Source organism: Alligator sinensis, unplaced genomic scaffold (genome assembly GCF_000455745.1).
Source record: "Alligator sinensis unplaced genomic scaffold, ASM45574v1 scaffold203_1, whole genome shotgun sequence".
Classification (NCBI taxonomy): Eukaryota; Metazoa; Chordata; order Crocodylia; family Alligatoridae; genus Alligator; species Alligator sinensis.
The window spans coordinates 3,254,018-3,260,944 of record NW_005841949.1 but is presented as its reverse complement, the minus strand read 5'-3'; the positions used below and the strand labels follow the sequence as shown (position 1 = coordinate 3,260,944).

At 45.6% G+C, this 6,927-nt stretch overlaps 1 protein-coding gene across 3 annotated transcripts in view; it reads right to left on the bottom strand.

Moving 5' to 3' along the window:
- Positions 1-6,464, bottom strand: part of KIFC3 (kinesin family member C3) — a 50,013-nt gene extending 43,549 nt beyond the window's left edge. The window contains exon 1 of one of the 3 annotated variants that reach the window (XM_006020209.2): positions 6,413-6,464. The gene's annotated coding sequence lies outside the window, so the exon portion shown is untranslated. Of the gene's footprint in view, positions 1-203; positions 544-6,300; positions 6,389-6,412 lie in introns of those variants that run through there. The other 2 variants (XM_006020208.2, XM_006020210.2) reach the window with 2 other exon arrangements.
- Between the last annotated feature and the right edge of the window lie 463 nt (positions 6,465-6,927).

Sequence of the window (6,927 nt, the reverse complement as noted above, 5' to 3'; positions counted from 1 at the left end):
CGCCGCTCGGTCCGCACCGCACCCCCGGGCCGGGCCGGGGCCACTGCCGGTCCCGTGTCCCCGGGCGTTGGCGGTCACCGCGGCACGCGCCCTCCTGCCTCCGCTGTGCTGTGCCCCGGGCTCCGGCGCCGGCCGCAGCCGCACGTGCTGAGAGGCTCTAATAATGCACCAGTGTTACTTGAAAGACCCCCCCCGCGCAATACCTTCGCCCGCGGGCGCCCCGAGACCCCTTCAGGGGCGCCCCGCGCTGCGAGGGGGGCAAAGGCGAGGCACAAGGGGGAACACAGAGGTCTCAAAAAGGAAGCCACGGTCAGTGCTAAAAAACAAAAGCCCAGCGCTATGGCCCTTGGGTCTGCAGCGGAAACATGGCTGCCTTCAGCCTTGCTCTTCCCTAGCCGAAGACCGAGTGAAAACTGAAGAGCGGCCTCTCGGAGGCAGCTTCGAGCTCCTTCTGTTCCTGCAGCTCGGCACCCAAGGCAGAGAGCTGTTACTAAATGCTTTACGTCTCAAAGAAAGATTGTCTGTGGGGAGTATCCTAATTGTTTTTGTATTATTTTAAAATACTCCTTGTCATCAGCTCGGAGGACCCCCACAGGTCCCTGCCAGCCCTATGCGTCTGTGGGTCTAGGAGGGTGCTGCACTGGTCCTGTTATAACTCCCCCCCCCACTTTGATTCCTGCTAAACCCAGAGTTTAAAACCAGCTGCCTGGCAGTGGCAGCAGCATTTCTAGTCGCCTAGTGCTGAGGGAGCCAGTTGACTTCCTGGCTCATTATCATCTACCTGATCCCTTCTCCGCCCAGTGTTAACCACCCTCTCTTTTTAATTGTCTTGATGTTCCACCCATCAAGCCATCCTTTTATTCCATTGTCTGTTAGCTGCTCCATATAAGGAAGCCCCTTTTCCACAGCCCTGCAGATGGTTCTGGGCTCCTTCCAATGAAGTTGTGTGTTTTTCGTTCATTCTTAAACTAAATAACATAGCCCTAGGCCTCCAGCATATTAGTAGAGCTTCTTGTATATTTTTACCTGGAAGAAAATGTGTGTTGTTTTATATGTTATGGTGAATGTCACCATCTCTGCCTCACTTTCCAAAATTCTAGATCTGCCCATGGGTTCCATGATTCCAGTGTGCGGCAGCCAGGGTAGGCTACTCTACAATTGATTATCATTTTGCTTTATACAAGTAGCCAGAAAACCCCATTGCCTGTCACTAAGTGCCTCTCTGATGCACATTCCAAAAGTCAAATCTGCTGAAGTCAACAGCTCCCAGCAAAACTCAGCCTGCAGAGCTCCCACGAAAATATGTATTTCCCCACAAGTCTTATTCCTTTCACTCTCTTTATTCCCCAAGAGAGCAAAAAAACCAACAAAACAAACAGGTATGCCTTACTCCCTGTCAACTGTTTTACTTACTCAAGATAGCTATGCATGGTAGGGTGGGTATTTGACGGATCAAATAAAGTTCAGTCAACTGACCAGTCAAATATCAGTCAAAAATTGTAAAAAAAATTGCTAATAGGTCCAAATAACACACAAAAAAGCACAAATTTTCCATTAAGAAATGTGTAAAAAAAATCCAATTGTAAAAAAATCATATTTCTGTCAAAAAACGCTACAAAAGTGTGGGGGGGGGATGTAAAATTGCTATAATCTTTGATGGGTCAAAAATATGTAGTCAGTTGACTGGTCAGTTGACAATGTTTAATCAGTCAAATGACCATCTTGCCAACCCTAGTCCAAGCATTTGAATTTTTCACAATCTCAAATTAGTAAATAAAACAGATGAGGGATTTTTAACACAGTATACTTTTTACTTGACAATGACCCAATACATTGCAATACTTTGCACATCAATGGCACCTTAGATCTGAGAATCTCAAGGCATTTTGCCAACCTTAATCAAGCAAGACCAAATACCTATTTTATAGATTCAGATGGGGAAGCAAATGCAAAAGAAAGGGGAATAGTGATGCATGTGTCATCACATGTTTATAGCAGAGTTGAAAGTAAAATCCAAAGAGCCTATTCCCAGTCCTATACTTTAACCACATACTAGTCCTTCCCTTTTCCACAAATTGAAGGAGTAATAAATTACTAGTTCTACATTTGCTTGTAGAGGGGCAAAAAGTGACTTTAAAATAACATTCATGTAGTTTCTTCCTACAATTACAACATAAGTAATGCATTGCAGGTGGCTTAGAAAAAACCCCCTGGAACTAGTAATTTACTAAAGGCAGGTCTACTTTTAGCTAACTTTGCAAGTATAACTATCCTGTTTTGCTGGGATAGTATATCTGACACAGCTTATACTCATAGGCAATGTGTAGGGGGGGAAACACGAGGAAGCATATGCACCCCCTAAGATTGGCCCTCGCTGACTAGGGAGTGGGGGCACCAAGAAACGTGCCAGCTGGTGTCCCCCCCAAGATTGGGAGATTGGTGCCAGCCGGGGAGTTGGGGCACTGAGAAAAGTGCCAGCAGCACTGCCAGTTTTGCCACCAGTGATCAGCTGCTGGTGCCCCTACCAAACTCAGGAGGCACCAGTCACCCATGTGCAAAACCATGCTTTTTGATGGCTTAGTTTATAGCTCCTTACCCTTCCAGAAAGAGAAATAAGCTGTTGGTAAAATCCAGTTTTACCAGTAAAACTGCATCTACACTGTGGGCCCTTGTAGTGTGGCAATTTGGTCACAAATCAGACCTCATCAGACTCCTGACCAACATAGCAAAAGTTTATAGCATAAATCTGACCTTAGAGCAGGGGCGGGCAATTATTTTGGACAGAGGGCCTCTTACTGAGTTTTGGCAAGCCATCGTGGGCCACATGACAGACAGCCCAGGGCAGATAAATATTAATTTTCTAAATTTTTTAGGGGCCCTGTGGGCCAGATAGAATGGCTTGGTGGGCTGCATCCAGCCCCCGGGCCACATTTTGCCCACCCCTGCCTTAGAGGAATGTGGTTCCCACCCTTTCTCTTCTCCCTTTTAACTTTTGCTGTTGAGAAGTGCAGTGGACACCAGTGGAAAAGGCACTGAGGAAAACAAAGAGAGAAAAGACATACAGCCATATGCCCTGAAAGGGCAAAGAGAACATTTGTTCTTTTTTTGAACAACCAGGATAGATTTTCTCTCTGCTGCAGGGCAGAGCCAAGCTTACTTTTAGTTCCCTTGCTCAGTGGCTGCAAGAGCCAGTGCAGCTCCTTGTATAGGGCAGCCCTGTATCATGTCCCTGCTGCATTGACCCCAGGGGAGTTTATAATAAAAGAGAACTGCTGCAATGTAGGTAATTCTTACTCCTGCCTTCCAGCCTCCTTCCTGCTTCTAGTCTACCACTCAACACTGTCCCTCATCTTCCAGGATTTTGGCATAGGACTGTGCAGAGCTGAGAAAGCTGGCTCCATGCCTGGAGTCAGGAGCTCCTGTACCAGGCAAATTCCCTATGGGATCCACACACCTGCCCTGCAGCTGCTTTCAGTCCGCCATGATGAATCCAGCCTCAAAACCATACCCATCAGCAGAGCCGACCCAAGCAGGGTGCAGGGCCCAGGGCAAATCAGGCCATGTGGGGCCCCGCTCCCGCTCCAATCCCATGGGCCCTGGGCCCGAAGACTGCCGGTGTCAGCAGTTCAGGGTGGGGGATAGCGAGCAGGTGGGTGGGGATCTGCCGCTCTGCCCAGCTCTGCAGGGCCCCACAAAGCACAGGTCCCCCGATCATGGTCTCCCCGATTTGCCCCCCCCACAGAGACAGCCCTGCCCATCAGAGACAGCATACAGTTGACCTGGTTCTCCTGTGCCTCATCATTGCTGTCTTTACCAGAATCAGCATGGTTCAAGTTAAGTCAGAGTCCCCCAGCATCCCAGTATTTTGCAGCCCTGGGCTAGGCTTGGCTGTCTGCTTCAGAGAGCAGGGTTTGCCCTGCCCCCTGCTCCCTAGCTGGAGCAGTGAGGGCTGGCTCACTGGCCCCTGAAGGTAAACCCTTGCTGGGATCTGGGGGCAGGGAGGGGAGTTAAGCTTCCCTTCTGCTGAGTACAGAGCTGCCCTGCCCTTCTTACTGTTGGCTATAACTGGACTACAAATCCCAGAGACACCTGGAAGAGGAAGTGATAAGCAACCCTGCAGAGTCCTGCTACTGTGATTCTGGACTGCAAATCCCAGAGACCTCGGGGGCAGCAGGAAGAAGAAGTGAACACACAGCCCATGCTACCTATGTGCCAGAGAGCCATGCTGTAGCACCCCCTGGCTTCTGGCTTGAGCCACTGCAGGCATGTGGCTGCATTTCCTGAATCAAAAGTGAATGTCTGTTCATTTGTTTATTGGTTCTATCTTTGCAGTTTAGACTAACCTGCAAAGACTGAATCAATTCAGCCTCAGGCTTTTTGACTGTCTGTACTTAGCCAAAGTGACTGAATGAGGTTCAGTGCTTTTGGGGGCTCTGTGCTGCCTCAGCAGTAACCCAGCTCCTTCTCACACTAACCATCTTGGCAGCAGAAGCAAAGGAAAAGGCAAGGCTTATTTGCCAACTTGAGGCAAACAACTGTGAGGCTGTACGTGCATTTGATTTTTCCACCCAGATATGGTACTGTGCTTTCCTTTGAAATGCTCCTCTCTCAACTAGACATAAAACATTTCTCAAAGCATATTTTATAACCACTTGTATTTTAAGGGTTTGGCTAGCAATGATGCTGATTTGAATCTAGGCACTCGATGCTATTCACTGGGAGGGAGTGGAGAAAGGCAGGACCCACTGGACAAAAACATGTTTCTCTTCTCCTGTACTCAAAATGAAAGGAATGCAGACAAAGAGCCGCGTGGCTGAATACAACCAAGTACTTGGTAATTAAAAGATTTGGTCAGGGATTATCCCATGAGAAGCAGGCAGGGTGTAAAAATAAATTTCATCTTTTCCTTTGTCCTTCTCCAGTCTCTTCCCTTCTCTACAATGTGAGCAGAGGCTAAGTGTGGCCAACTCTCATGATTTTTATTCTTTTAATCTAAAGCCCCAGCTTCTGGAGAAAAGTGATGCCCTAAGATATAAGTAGAGAAGGACAAATCTTAGATTTAAGAAGATTATTTCTAGCCCTCATGGTTGAAGAAATGCATGAAAACATAACTTAAAGGTGATAATTTCAGAAAGCAAATTTTTGAAAGAATTGCATGATTTAAAAGGCTGGATCACAATATTTCGGTGCTTAGAGTTGACTAGCAATAGCTGGCATCTCCCACAGCAGTGTAAATGAACACCTCACCATACTAGCATCCCAAATACTGCCATCATTTTTACAGTTCACTTCAACTTCAAACTTGAAATACATACATTTTGTGGAAACATACCACTAAAGGTCATAACCCAGCTGATCCTAGCCAAAGTTCCAGCTCTCCAGCCTATGGCAAATATACAAAGGTGCTACTCAAAACTGACCACATGATTGCCATCTCCTTACAACTCCATTAGGTGTCTCCAACTGGGAATTGTTAGGATAGCAGCTTTCCCTGCCATTAGAAGGGCTTTGCCATTAAAACTAAGGACTAAAAGACCAGTTATTTTAATTCCATTACTGGTTCTGTTGCTGATTTTCTATTTGACTTGCCCAGTCACTTTCCTGTTTGATCAAATTTTTTCTTGCTTTAATCAGAAGAATAATGGTCACAAGAGTGGTGACACATTACATTCATTAAGGGCAGACATTCTTTGGCTGAAGCCCTGTTGGGAAACATTAAGGGGTTTATAGGGTATTGCTTTGGCCCTCTGCACTAGACTGATTTACTTCCTAATAACTGATAAGTTTTTAGTGATTTAAAGGTGAAAGGCACTCTGAGTGGAAAGCATTTTATTATAGAAGTCTAGTATTGTTTGACAGAGAAAACATCATGGGTCCACTAGAAAGCAATGAATGCTTTCTTTATGTGCCAGAGAATTTAGTTAACAGCTCCCTTCTTCTCCCACACTGCTGAATTAAATCATGGATGGTATATTCCCCATGAGAGGGTATATCAGGTTTTCCTTGGGGTGGGCAGGGAAAGGGGATTTAATCTCTGCTCATTCAGCTTTGTTGCCATCATAATATTCTCCCTAGCAGATATACTCATGCTCATTGTAGCTGATTAAGGTCTTTATTGTTCCAAGTGAAAAACTCTGAACTCTAGAATTAGGTACATGCTAAATTTCATTTTGTATCACTAACATATTTCATGGATGATGGGAGAGGAAAAAAAATAATCTGTAAGAGAGGGGAAGAGAAAATAAACATGAACTTTTTGTTTTGGTTAAAGTTATTCATGGGTTTTTCAAGCCTCGTTACCTTTTTTGCATTTGCTGTAGACCCATTCACCCCAGCAGTCCATTCTAACAGTACAAGAGGGAAAATGCTGCTGCTAATAACCGCCATGAAGATGGAATATCTCTGCATTCACCTGCATCCCTTGCAGTGATCCTCGGTGGACAGGTCTAACTTGCAAATAGCAAATGAATTTTTGGCAGAGCACATTAACTACATCAGCCCCATACTCCCACAGCTGCCTCTGCCTTGAAACCATCTGTTTAAGGTACTGCCCATCTTCTCCTGAATTTCACTTTCATTCCAAAAGCTTTGCCTTCCCTCCCATATATGTACGTGGGCCCAGACCCCACAATGCACTTGAGTCAGTGGGTCTCAATCTTTTTAAACTCAATGCACCCTTTGGAAAAAAGCCAGCTCTAGCTTTCACTTGTTTTTTAACCACAGAAAAATACTAAAGCAATTCTTCTGTTGCAGATAATTCAGAAAGACTACAACAAGTTAGAATGTGTTTGATGCTATAGATTCTTATTTGAAATCTCTGGGCTTATTTTGTGAATCATGTAAGTGTTTGCATACCTAACCATGCTACTATTATCACGAGTCACCCTTAGAAGGATCTCAAGGCACCCTGGTTAAGAATCATGGGCT